The sequence below is a fragment of the Terrapene carolina genome, unplaced genomic scaffold, assembly GCF_002925995.2.
Source record: "Terrapene carolina triunguis isolate 2854851 unplaced genomic scaffold, T_m_triunguis-2.0 Scaffold633, whole genome shotgun sequence".
NCBI classification, from domain to species: domain Eukaryota; kingdom Metazoa; phylum Chordata; order Testudines; family Emydidae; genus Terrapene; species Terrapene triunguis.
This window is the reverse complement of record NW_020664984.1, coordinates 1,081,056-1,093,658: the sequence shown is the minus strand read 5'-3', so window position 1 is coordinate 1,093,658 and position 12,603 is coordinate 1,081,056.

Here is a 12,603-nt window from a genome sequence, read left to right as displayed (position 1 = left end):
TTAAGTTGCAAATTGATCTCATTATATTTGCAAAAGAGGAGAGAGAAAAGCTACATGTAAAGCTAGTGTTTGTTTCCTTGGTTACCCTACAGAGTGCTTTGTAGCAGTCCATTAATGCGGGTCCCTTGGGCCGCCAGCTCAGTGTCAGGGTCAACATAGGGTCAGCGTCAAGGTAGAGGTCCTGAGCCCTCTGTTGTTCTGCTGTCTGCTTTTATAAATGGCTTGATCCCGTTCTGCCTGCTTTGCGCGCTGGCTGGATCGGCGTGGCGGGAGATAAGCCATTTGTCAAAGCCCGTGGTCGCGAGGATTAGATTTGTAAATCTAATTTTTGAGGAGGGGTGGGGAAGGTTCAGAGCCCCTAATGCTCGTTTCTGCCTTGAAACTTTCCACGCCGCAGCTGTGGCAGCTGTTGTATTGATTCAGCAAACAGCCCAGCGCCTGCAATTAAACAGCTCTGCCGATGGGAGAATTCTCATGGAGGAGGAATATCGCCCAAAGCGCATGGAAACAGGAAAAGGGTCTATGAGCTACGTAGCAACTCTAGCCCTGGTGTACAAAGGAGCAGCTCCACTGACTCCAATGAGCTTGCACCATGTACACCAGGCCTTTGGGGTTCGGGCCCTGGACGCTTCTAGGTTCTGAATAAATTGGAAATGCCTGGTCATGTAGATCGAAGGGCCTGATTGTGCTCTTGGTCGCATCAGTGTGAAGTGACGATCACCCATGCCTGGGTTATACCAAGCCCAAGCCAGCCCAATGGGAGTTTGACTTTTCTTGGCAGAGGGCAGGGCCCTACCAGCAGCTTCATATTCTATGCCCTGCACGGCCCCCTATTACAGACACAGAGGAGAACACTGCTGCTGTGGGATCTGGCGTCCCAGGGGAAGAACGTTCTCTTTGGGACTCAGTGGGAGAGACACAGAAGCACGTGTGCTGGTAAAATGTTCACTGGCTGGCTCAGGTGTCAAGTACTGGCTACAGAGCCTTCTACCTCCAGGTCCTTAATGTCAGTGTTCATGTCGCGCTCCCCGTCAGTACCCGACCCGGGCAAGCTAACGATCCAACCAGCGGACCCAATTCGGTGATGAATCCAATGTGAGGCACGTTGTGCATACGCCAAGAAGAATGACACACTTGTCCCCAGCAGATGGCAGTTTGGCAGCCCACGTGACGTGAGTTTGATGATCCTGGGCCACTTCCGAGAGGCTCCCACCACCACAGAGAACCCCAGCAGACAGGCCAAAGACTGAGTGGGCTGCGCACACTGAGCAGTGCTGCCGCTGCTGAGGGCATGGGCCAGGCCAGGCCAGGGGTCAGCCGGGGTGGAACTCTTTGGTTCCACTGGGCATTTCCATAGGTTGTGCCATGTGGCAAAGAGACAGCATGGTCCGGCAGACAGAGCACAGGGCTGAGAGCCCGAAGACATGGGTTCTATTCCAGGCTTTGCTGGGGCCTGCTGTGTCATTGTGGGCATGTCACATCCTCCCTCTGTGCCTCAGTTTCCCCTGTCACAGGTTTGCCTATTTAGACTGTAGGGTCTTTGGGGCAAGGTCTGTCTCTCACTATAGAGCATCTAGCCCCAGGGGGTCCCATTCATAGATCCCAAAGCCAGAACGGACCACTGTGATCATCTTCTAGTCTGACCTCCTGTCTAACGCAGGCCAGAGAACTGCCCCCACAATAATTCCTAGAGCCGAGCTTTTAGAAAAAAAAAAATCTTATTTGGATTTAAAAATAGTCAGTGATGGAAAATCCACAACCCTTGGCAAGTTGTTCCCACACTTAATTACCCTCACTTCACCAATGTATGCGACACACACCAGGTGGGTGGGGTAATACCTTTTATTGGGCCAACTTCTGTTGGTGAAAGAGAAGCTTTTGAGCCCCACAGAGCTCTCCTGCGGGTCTTTACTCCTTTTCTCCAGTCTGAATTTGTCTAGCTTCAATTTCCAGCCATGGGATCACGTTAGGCCTTTCTCTGCTAGACTGAAGAGCCCATTGTTAAAGATTTGTGCCCCATGTAGATCCTTGTGTACACTAACTGATGGTGAAACACCAGGGAGTTGTGACTGCATCCTGGTGGAAGCAGGTATTTCATATTCAAGGTGTAAGCTGAGACTCCCTGAGTAAGGCCAGAAGGGCCCATTGTGATCAGCCAGTCTGACCTCTTGTGTAACACTGGCCAGAGCGCTTCCCGCAGGGAAAGAGGATTGTCTTTCCCCGTTCCTCGCCAACTGGAGGCTTACCTCACACCACCTGTCCTTAATCGCCACGTTTAACACAACACTCCAGGAACAGATCTAGGGCACGTGGCATCATAGGGACCTTGCACGGAGTTCTTAGCCAGAAAATCGTACTTGCTGTATTCATATGCCAGCGTGACTGCACTCCCCGCCTTGCATGATTTCTGTCCATGGCATGTGAGCTAATCCGAATTGGACCCAGGAAAATCAAAGATGCTCAGGTGCTGTTTCTCTTCCTTTCCTCTCCAGCGCTAGGACAGGGAGGATCTCAGGGACTTAAGGAAGTGGCAATTGAACACAGAGCTTTTTACCTCTGGGTGCCTAGCTAAACAATCTGTTCCACCTTGGATTTAGCTTTGATGCTCAGAGCTAGTTTCCCCGCCCTGAAGAAGAGCTGTATGTAAGCTCAAAAGCTTCTCTCTCACCAACAGAAGTTGGTCCAATAAAAGATATTCCCTCACCCACCTTGTCTCCCAGGTAGAGAAGTCACCTGTTCTAATCTAGCCCAGGTGGACGCTTACTGAAAGCCATTACCATCTGATGTCTGATTGGTGCCATAGGTGAGATGATCGGGGTGGGGTCTCAGATCAAGGCCAGATTTCAAGAGCTCAGCTCCCATATAGGCACCTAAATAAGTGGCCCAGTTTTCAGGAGGGGTCAGCGATATATTTTGGTTCCTAAAAATGCCTCTGGCCTCGAGTTCCAAGTGAGTCAATGTACGTATCACCAAATCCACCCCGCCACTGGACCTCTTGTGGGCAGCCGCACCAGAGCAACCAAAGATTCAACTGGCTAATTCCTGAGCCCTGTCTATACCACTGCTTCCGCCAGAGGGACTGCACTGGTGGCGAATTCAGGTTCTCTTCTTTCCACCGTAGGCAAGGCCATCCAGTACAAGCCAAGTCAGCAAGCCACCAGAGATCCTCTCTGCCCTCCCACTGCATGCAGCTGCAAAACTGGGGAACTAGCTGTGCTTAGATGTTGATAGATGTTTGGCTGCATGCGTGTGTTCCCTCTGTGTGCCACCCCAGCCCTGCGCAGACAGCTGGTACGGTAGACCTTGAGCAAACCACCCAATGACCACAAGATGTGTTAAGGGATGAAGGCGCCCTGCCAGGTTTATTGTCGACTAGGCACTGTACTAGTATATCGCAGACTTTACCAAACCACTAATACGTGTAGGCCCGTAACAACAGACCTGCTCAGTGAATGGAGGGACTTTCCATTCCTCCCTCGGCCAGACAAAAATACTCCCTCTGAGATCTCAAATGCTACATGTGGGCGTCAGCCTATGCGACAGAGGCCTGCCACCAAAACCCAGCCTGCTGCAGGCTGCTCAGCAGGTGGCGCTCGTCACCGCACCAACACCCCATTGGACTGAACGACGCTTGATCAGCCAGTCAAAGAATCTCTAACAATAAAGACTTGTGGTGAAAGTTAACCGTAATGAGTCAATTATATTTTCTTAATTTTCTCATGCTGATTAAATTACACTTTTAAAAGGAGGGAAGCTATGGGAAAGCAGCAGGATCTGATTATTCCCCTCCTATTTATTTATTTTTGGCTGGGGGGGACAAGCTTTAAATTATTGCATTTACTTTGGCCGTTAAATATTAAGCTGGCCTCTGCGCAGGCTTCAGGGGCAGTGGGAACGGGAAGGGGCTCCTTGCTTTGATTTCAGGACCAATCGACACAAAAGAAACTGCCCTCAATGGAGGCTATTTCCTTCCAGATGTAGCTGAATTGTAAAGAGCCTGGTGGAGGGACAGCTCAGGTTACACCCCCACCCAATGCCCACCCAATTAACACATCAAAGAGGTGCTAGAACTCTGAAGGGTAACAAGGGCCACATTATGGAGCAGACCTCCCAGGCAAACGCTTGGGTGGATGCGGGGAGCATTACTTATATTACCCATTGTGCTCTGGGGGCAACGAATGAGGGAAGGGGCATGCTTAACAGGCATGGGTCTCCCACTCTCCCCCCCGTTTGTGACTGCTGCCCCCAATTAGTTGGTGACTGCCACCAGAGATACCTCTGAGATCATCTAAACAGGGCATCGTCCTACACGCTTCCTCCCTTTTTGGTTTTTGTAACCTTCCCATCCCAACCATGCAGCAATTGGCGAAGTGGTGTGTGCAAGAGGGGCCACCGCCCTCTGCTGGGTGGAATCAGAACTGCTCAGCTGTGCCTCATTGGCCTTATGCTGCTAATGGAGATTCTCCTTTAGGGCAAGGGATGGGGGCCTGGGCTTCTGGAGCAGGGGGTATCAGTCTTCTATCCCTGCCGCTTCTGTGACGTTCTGAATGGGCATGGCACACAACAGTGTCAGCTGGGGAGCTTTAGTCTATAGACTTTGGCAATCTTCTTATTGAGGATCACTGTCAAATATTAATTACACCTCTGTACATCCCTTTCATGTGAGTACCCTAGGAGGGAAGCATTACTGCCCTAGACCTCTCTGGAGGTAAGTACGATCTCCTTTGTAGAGGTGGGGAAACCAAGGCACAGGACGGTTAAGTAACTTGCTCTTTGTCATACGGAGTCAGTGACATAGGCAATCTGGGTGTTGTTCCCGGCTGACTCCCACTCACCCGAATCTAACGGCGGGACAATGCTCCCTCCTGTAATATTTGCTATGGAAGTGCCAGGTAATGCTGAGGGAAATCGCCCCCGTTGAGGACAGTTCCTTGGACTGCTGGGGTGAAAACGGGTTTAGATTTGACCCTCTTTGGGCATGCCGGCGAATGCACACGGCACAAGCTCGGTGTATTTCGCACAGTTTTCTCGCTGAGCTCAGGATGGCTGTGCTGAGTACGTACACGGCCAGCTTTAAATGAGCAGTGGAAAATTTCGGGATGACACAGAGTCAGGGAGATTCACAGATGTTAAGGATCACTTGAGGGATCACTCTGATTATCTAGTCTGACCTGCACAATGCAGGCCAGAGAACCTCGGCCCATGACTCCTGATCAAGCCTGTAACTTCTGGATGAGCTAAAGCATATCTTCTAGCAGGCCCGCCGATGGTGGGGGGAGGAGGGGGGCAACGGTGGCAATTGCCATGGGGCCCGAGCAATTTAAAAGGGCCTGGAGGCCCCCGGCTCCCACTGCAGTATTGCCCTGGTAGGCTGCAGGGCACCTAGGCGCAAGAGACCGCTCTGGGCCTGATGCTTCGGGGGGCCCTGCGGGCCAGAGTGGGCGGTCCTGGAAGTGACAGATTCGTCACTTCCGCCCTGGGTCCCGCCCCTGGAACCTGGAATTTCTGTCGGGGGCCTGTCTTCTAGAAAGACATCCAGACTTAACCAATTCAAGTAATGGAGAATCCATCCCATCCTTTGGTTAACTATCTCAAAACTTAATTACCTTCAATTTTAAAATATGCCCCTTATTTCTAATCTGAATGTGTCTAGAGTCATCTTCCAGCCGTTGCATCTTGTGGTATCTTTGTCTGCTAGATTAAAGAGTCCTCTACTATCAGAAGTCTTCTCCTCTCTAGGCCAAAGAGAAGGCTAAGCTCAACCGATTGAGCTTCTTAAGTCTCTCACCATAAGGCCTGTTTTCCAGATCTCAGGTCATTCGTGTAGCTCTTTTCAGCACCTTTTCAACATGCTGATACCAGAACTGGACACACTGTGCCAGTAATGAGCTCACCAAAGTTGTCTCCAGAGATAACACCACTTCCTTGCGGCTATTCAATGTTCCCTCATCTATACATCCCAGGATCATGTTAGTGCCTTCAGCCACAGCACTGCATGGGAGAGCTCCTCTTGAGTTGCTTGTCCACTCTGACCCCTAAATCCTTTTCAGAGTCACCGCACGCTAGGATAGTCCCCTATCCTGTAAGTGGGACCTGCGTTCTTTGTTGCTAGAGGTCTCACCTTGCTTTTAGTGTGTTAAAAAACAGATGTTTGATTGAGCCCCCCATTTACCGAGCAATTCAAATGAACTCCTATGCAGTGAATGAGCCTGGCCTCTGTTACACTATTCCTTGTCCAGGGACATGCTACGCAGCTCAGGAGAGGGCTCCCACCTGCTCGGGACCTCGCTAAGGAGTGTTGGTTCAAGTGGTACTAAGTAGCCTCATGTTCGAGAGTTCTTTCTGTTTAAATAAAAAAAGGAACATAAGAAATTCCATTAAAAACTCCGATAAGAGAATGTTCAGTTTGCCTAGTTAATACTGAACAGTAATAATACGGAGGTCTGATCTAGCCCTTTTCACCTGTGTAAAAGTGCTTTATGAAGGAGTATCATCATCCCCATTCTCCAGATGGGGAAACTGAGGCATGGGGCAGTGGAGTGACTTGCTCAAGGTCATCCAGGAGGGCAGTGAGAGATCTGGGTTCTATCCCCAGCTCTGTCGAGTGCCAGTGCTCTATTCACTAGGCCACATTGCCTCTCTAGCTAGTCCCTCAGAAGTCTGACATTCACAGAGCTGGACCTGGTACCATGAATTGCTACCCACGTGCATCTCAACCTGCAGAGCGACGCTACTTTGCATTATTTGGGAAACAGTCCATCAGGTCATGTAATGAAGGACTATTGTAGTGCATAGACACAGCACGGAGAGCCCACAGCAGCCCTGGGACGTAGCATCCAGCTTTACTTTTCTCATTTCCTGACGGACTGCTTATGAGACCAGTAAGGCTCAATGGCTAGTGTAATTTTTTGGATGAGTGCATGGGCACCATGAGGAGCAGGTGCTGGGAATCAGGGATTTTAAAGTTCTAGTCACGGCTTCGCCACCGATTTAGTGAGTACCCTTGGGCACATCACCTCACCTTTCTGTGCCACTTGCAAAATGGGAATAGCAGCTACCGCCTATGGATGCTGTGAGAATGAATTAATTCACGTTCATCCAATGTGCTTTGAAGATACCAAGTGAGAGCTATAAATATTAACAGCCTGGGGTGGGGGGAGGGGAAATATCAATTTTAAGGCCTTGGTAATTAAGCCCAACTAGAAGTACCCTTAAATTCCCCTTGATGTATGCAAACCCCACGGAGGCTTCCCCCCAACCAGCTGATACAGAGAATTCCTTGGAGAAAAGTGCTCAAAGGTTGGCAAATATCCCCATCCCTAGTGATTGTTTAGTGAAGTTCTCGGAAGGCCTCGTTTTCAGGGCACGCCAACACTCCCGTGATGTCCACGCCTGAACGCAAGGGCCTGAAACCAATGACCCTACCAAAACAAGAGACTTGCTTACAGGGAACTTGGGGGTGGGGGGAGAAAATTCTCTGCCCTTTGCTATGCAGGTGGTCAGACTGGGTGACCACACTGGTCCCTTCTGGCCTTGAAATCTGTGCTGCTGGACTGAACACCCAACGGGAGACACGTGGCAAGCAGAGGCCCTCCCAGCGTCCTCCAGCCAGGTCTCAGTTACGCATGCAGAGGTGGGGGGCCTCACTCATAACCAGGCTGCCGGGGCTGTAACCTGCTCTGTACTGACCATCATGAAGGAGAGAGGCTGGCCTTTGCCAGCCCACACCCTGTTTCCCAGAGATGACTTGACCTGGGGACCTATTATGCAATGCTACAAGCTTGGGTTTCCCCGCTAGCAAGAAACCTATTTGTGCCTGGTCTTCTCCTGCTCACCAGGACTGGACTGCCGGGGCCTCCACCCACACAGCTGATGCCACACACCTTGGATGGCCGTACGTGCAGCTCAGCCACCCGTGCGGTACAGAGCTTGCGGGACTTGTGCCATTTCACACAGCGGCGCAGGCACTTATGTGAGGAAGCGCGGTCTAGTGGTAAGGGAACTGGAACGAGAGCTGGGAATTCTAGGTGCCTGTTATAAATTATATAAAATAATGAATGCTAGAGAGAAGGCAGACCAGGAATTTCTATTCCTCCTGTCTCATAACACAAGGACGAGGGGATAGTCAACAGAATGCAAAGGTGGCCAATCAAAACTGATAGAAGGAAACACTCCCATTCCCCCAGGCTCCTCCCCCACATCATTAGACGGTGGAACTCATTGCCACAGGTTGTCAGCGAGGCCAAGACCCAGGCAGATCATAAAAGGATTAGACATTTATGTGGATAACAAGGCTATCCCGAGTTAGGGATGGTGTTGCGCCGGGGTCAGTGCTACTCACCGCTCAGTGGCGCCTCCTTGTGGCTCATGTGGGGAATTAGCTGTGCCACCTGATCTGACATGCCTTCCTGCAGTTCCTCAGCCTCACTTACTCCGTGGCTTCTCACGCACCAGGACCTGCAGCACTTCCCTCTTCAGGGCTTAGCCCTCTGGCTAAGTCACATTAAAGTTCTCCCCTCCTCCGGGATACCATCAAAGTCTGCTTCCTGCCAGCCCCAAACGAGCTCGCCCTAGTGTGTCACTCCAGCAGCGACTTGTAGGGGAACTTGGCCCACCCTCCTCACTGGGTTCCAGTCCAGAGACCCTCAACCCAGCAGCTCTGGGCTTTTCCTCTCCCAGTCTTTCCTGCTCCTTCCCTAGATTGCTTCCTACCCGGTCCTTACAGCTTCCTGTTCTTCCCCCTTGTACCCAGGAGCAGGGCTGCATATTTCCTCCAATGAGCCTGCCAACTTCCAAACTCCTGCCCAGCTCCCCCCCAGCAGGAGCTCATCACCGATTAAGCCCTAGCACGCCCTGGCTTTCCCCCAGGTGCAGCCTACAGTTAATTAATTTGCCTAATTGACCCCTCAGGTCTTGTGTGGGGTGGGCCCCCCTATCACAGGTCTGCGCAGTTTTCATACCCAATTAACACTTTCCCTTCGGCAGCGTGCAAATTTGTTACCAGTACAGTTAACGTGCTATAACCCCTTTGTGTTCACACACACACACACACATACCAGTATAAAGACACAGGAATAAGCTACACTGGTGTGAAGACAGTCTCTATACAGGTATAACCCGCATCCACACTGAACATTCAATGTCCACTATTCTGGTTTCAAACCAATCTAGTCCATAATTACACTACTGCCACCACTACCTGGCTCTTCCATAGCGCGTTTCATCAGTAGATCAAAGGCAGTCAGTATCATTATCGCCATTTTATAGATGGGGAAACTGAGGCACAGAGTGTGCCCAAGATCACCCAGCAGGTCAATGGCAGACCTGGGAATAGAAGCCAGGTCTCCCGAGTCCCGGTGCTGTGCTCTATCCACTGTATCACGCTGTTAAAACAGAACAAGCACTATGTATAGACCAGCCCTTATAGTAGCACATTCAAAAGGGAAACTTTTCAAAGGCCCAGATGGGAGTCGAGTGCCTACCTGGCCTCTTTGCCTTTGAAATTCTGCCTCTAAAAGGGATACGAAAGACTCTGGAAGGGACAGAAACCCTCCTGTTTTGGGCCATGAGCCCATCTCTATTGGGGTTTGGAGCTTTCCCTGGGAGCAGGTTATCCCCGGAACTCCCTGCTGCAGGATTCTTGCACCGTCCTCTCAAGCATCTGGTGCTGGCCACCGTCAGAGACAGGCCACTGGACTAGATGGACCATGGTCTGATCCGGCCTGACAATGCTTGTGTTCCGACAGCGTGCCACCAAGGAGCCTCTGTTCCTCCACCCGAGAGACAGGCCCAGCACTGGCAAAGCGTTTTGCCAGAACTGTTTTTGCAGTGCTCCCAGACACCTGGACGAAAGACCAAATCTCACCATCACTGTAGCCCTGATCCCCCAACGAGGCTCTAACAGTGGAGCTAGGGCACGAGGGGCCCTGGGAAAGCAGATCAGGAACGGTGCGGGTGTGGAAAACGCTGGCAGGGAGCAGAGGATGGAGCCGGAGGTAGAAAAATGCAACGTGACACCCTGGGTTAATTATTTAATTGGGTGAAACGTACTTTGAAGAGGATTCGCGCTTTCCTGACAGCTTGCAAGTAAACATGTCGAGGAGAAGGCGCCTGCTCAGCGGTGCTGCTTGCTCAGAGACCCCCATCTCACCCGCCTCCCTGGTACGCCTAATTCCCAGACAAGAGGAGCAGGGAGAAAGGGAAGATGCGGGGAGAAGCAGCCCAGGATTGAGTTTATAGCCACAGGCCACTACAGGGAGGGATCCGGCTGCCAGCGGGTGGCCAACCAGGCAACACCGGGAGTACCTGTGTCTACAGACGCCTAAACAGATAGGGCCGGAGGCTGTGTTAGCATCGCAGGCCAGGGCAGAGGTGAGGCCGCGGGACCCGCCGCAGAGCGCATGGCTCAGCAGGTCTCCCCGGGACTGCGGGGCAGGGGCCGGGGCCATGGGGACTGAAGCGGGAGGAGAGAAGAAGTCATTAATTAGACATCTTACTGCCCCTTATTCAGTGGGACTGAGCCCGGGGGTGGGGGAGGCCCAGAAGCCAAGTGAGCCTTAGGGTTAGAACTAGAGATGGGCCCAGATCCAGACAGGCCTGAGCTGGGAGGGACCCAGGTCCACCGAACCAGGCACAGTCCAGGCAGGTGGCCTCTCTCCACAGAGCCAGATCCAGACACGCCTGGAGCCTGGGGAAGCTTCGACCTGGGTGGGAATGCCGCCTCTTAGCTCTAGCCCTAGTAGTGGGCCACAGAATCCAGGCCCTGTGACCAGAGGGGGACCTGTGACATGGGGCCCCTGGCGCCTGGCCCACCAGCAGCTCACCCCATAGCTCTTCTCAGGCCCTGGGAGGTGAGCCGGTTTATCAGACAGCTCAGCTTCCGCCTGCCCAGGCGAGAAGCTGCAGGAAAACAGCCCGGCCTGGGCCGCATGGGCTCCTATGCCACCCCGCGTGCGTTAAGGGGGGCAAGGGCTTGTGGGGGCCTGGGCTGCTCAGCTCAGGGAGCGCGGAGGAAAGGGAACTGCCATCAGCAGAGCGGAGTGCCTGTAGGGAGCTGAAAGCAAGGGCTTACCTCTGCCTGGCAGGTCGCAGCCATGCCTCAGTTTCCCAGGCTCTCCGGACAGGCAGGCTCCCTCTCAGCGCCCTTTGGCGAAAGCAGGAGGCTTCCTCTTCTGGGGAGTAACAGAGAGGCCAAAATCAACACTCTCCACACCGTCCAACACTGCTGCTGCCCAGCAGATCCCAGGAGATACTTTCTCCTCCTCAGGGGGACCGGTCAGCCGTCTTTTCCCCCAAGCTCTGCCCTGCTTTCCCCGGCCCACAGAGATGGGAAGGGGGGGTTCCCTCTCTCCCTGGGAAACTCTAGACGGGGTCCACCACAGGGAACACTGGCATTTGCTTCCCACCCCATGCCCTCTGTACTCCCTTTGCCCACGGCCTCTGCCTTTGCTCCACTGGTCCCTTACCCTTCTGCCTGCCTCCGGGGCCAGGTGGAGCCGGGCTGAGGCCTAAGTGCAATGGCCCTGTGCCTAGGCCAGGGGCTGGCTCCTGCATCAGGATCTCAACTTTCATTGAAAAGAAAAAAAGAGTTGCTAGCCCCCGTGGGTGGGAAGAGCCGTTCCGCAGCATCACACCGCAGCAGCTGCCTGTGTCTGCCGAGAGCCTGAGCCACCCGCCCGGCGAGGAAGGGGCTGCTCCATGGAACCCAATGGCATGTGAATACCAAGACCCCTCTACCCTGGGGGGACCCCACTGACATCTCCCCAGCAGAGGGCTCTGAGGGCAGCCAGCTCTGCTCCCCCCACCCATGCAGATAAATCCGGACTGTGGGGGGACCCCCTTGCCTGGAGAAGCAGGGGAGAAAGGGACTCTGTCTTATAACTCTGGTGGGGGAGGGAAGCTGCTGCTTCTCACAGAGCATGCCCATCACTGCCACTTCGGGGAGGGGGGAACAGGGGGCCCCATGCCAGGTATGCTGAGGGTCCCTGATTGCCTTAATCCAGTGCTGGGACTAGGCCATAAATCACTGAGCCCTCCACAGGCTGCCTCCCCAGAGCCCACATCAGCTCCTGCATCAGCCCTGCTCTCTGCAGGCCCAGACTGACCCTCCCCTCAGTTAGCCCTGCCTTTCCTAAAGCCCTCTTCTGGGCTGAAATCCAGAGCCGGCTGTGTGAGCCCAGACCCCGCCTTAAAGGGCCAGCTCAGGCTGCCAAAGGAGCCCAGGACTGGACGCTGGCAGCAGGTTGGAATTGAGGGGCCCCAGCAGAGCTGGGGGGAATCCAGGGCTGGAATCGCAGGGGGCTGTGGGTCAGGGTTGAGGGGCGCCAGCAGAGCTGTGACCATAAGAACGGCCATACTGGGTCAGACCAAAGGTCCATGTAGCCCAGTATCCTGTCTTCCGACAGTAGCCAATGCCAGGTGCCCCAAAGGGAATGAACAGAACAGGGAATCATCAAGTGATCCATCCCCTGTTGCCCATTCCCAGCTTCTGGCAAACAGAGGGTAGGGACACCATCCCTGCCAATCCTGGCTAATAGCCATTGACGGACCTATCCTCCATGAATGTGTTTAGGTTTTTGTTTTTTTGAACCCTGTTATAGTCTT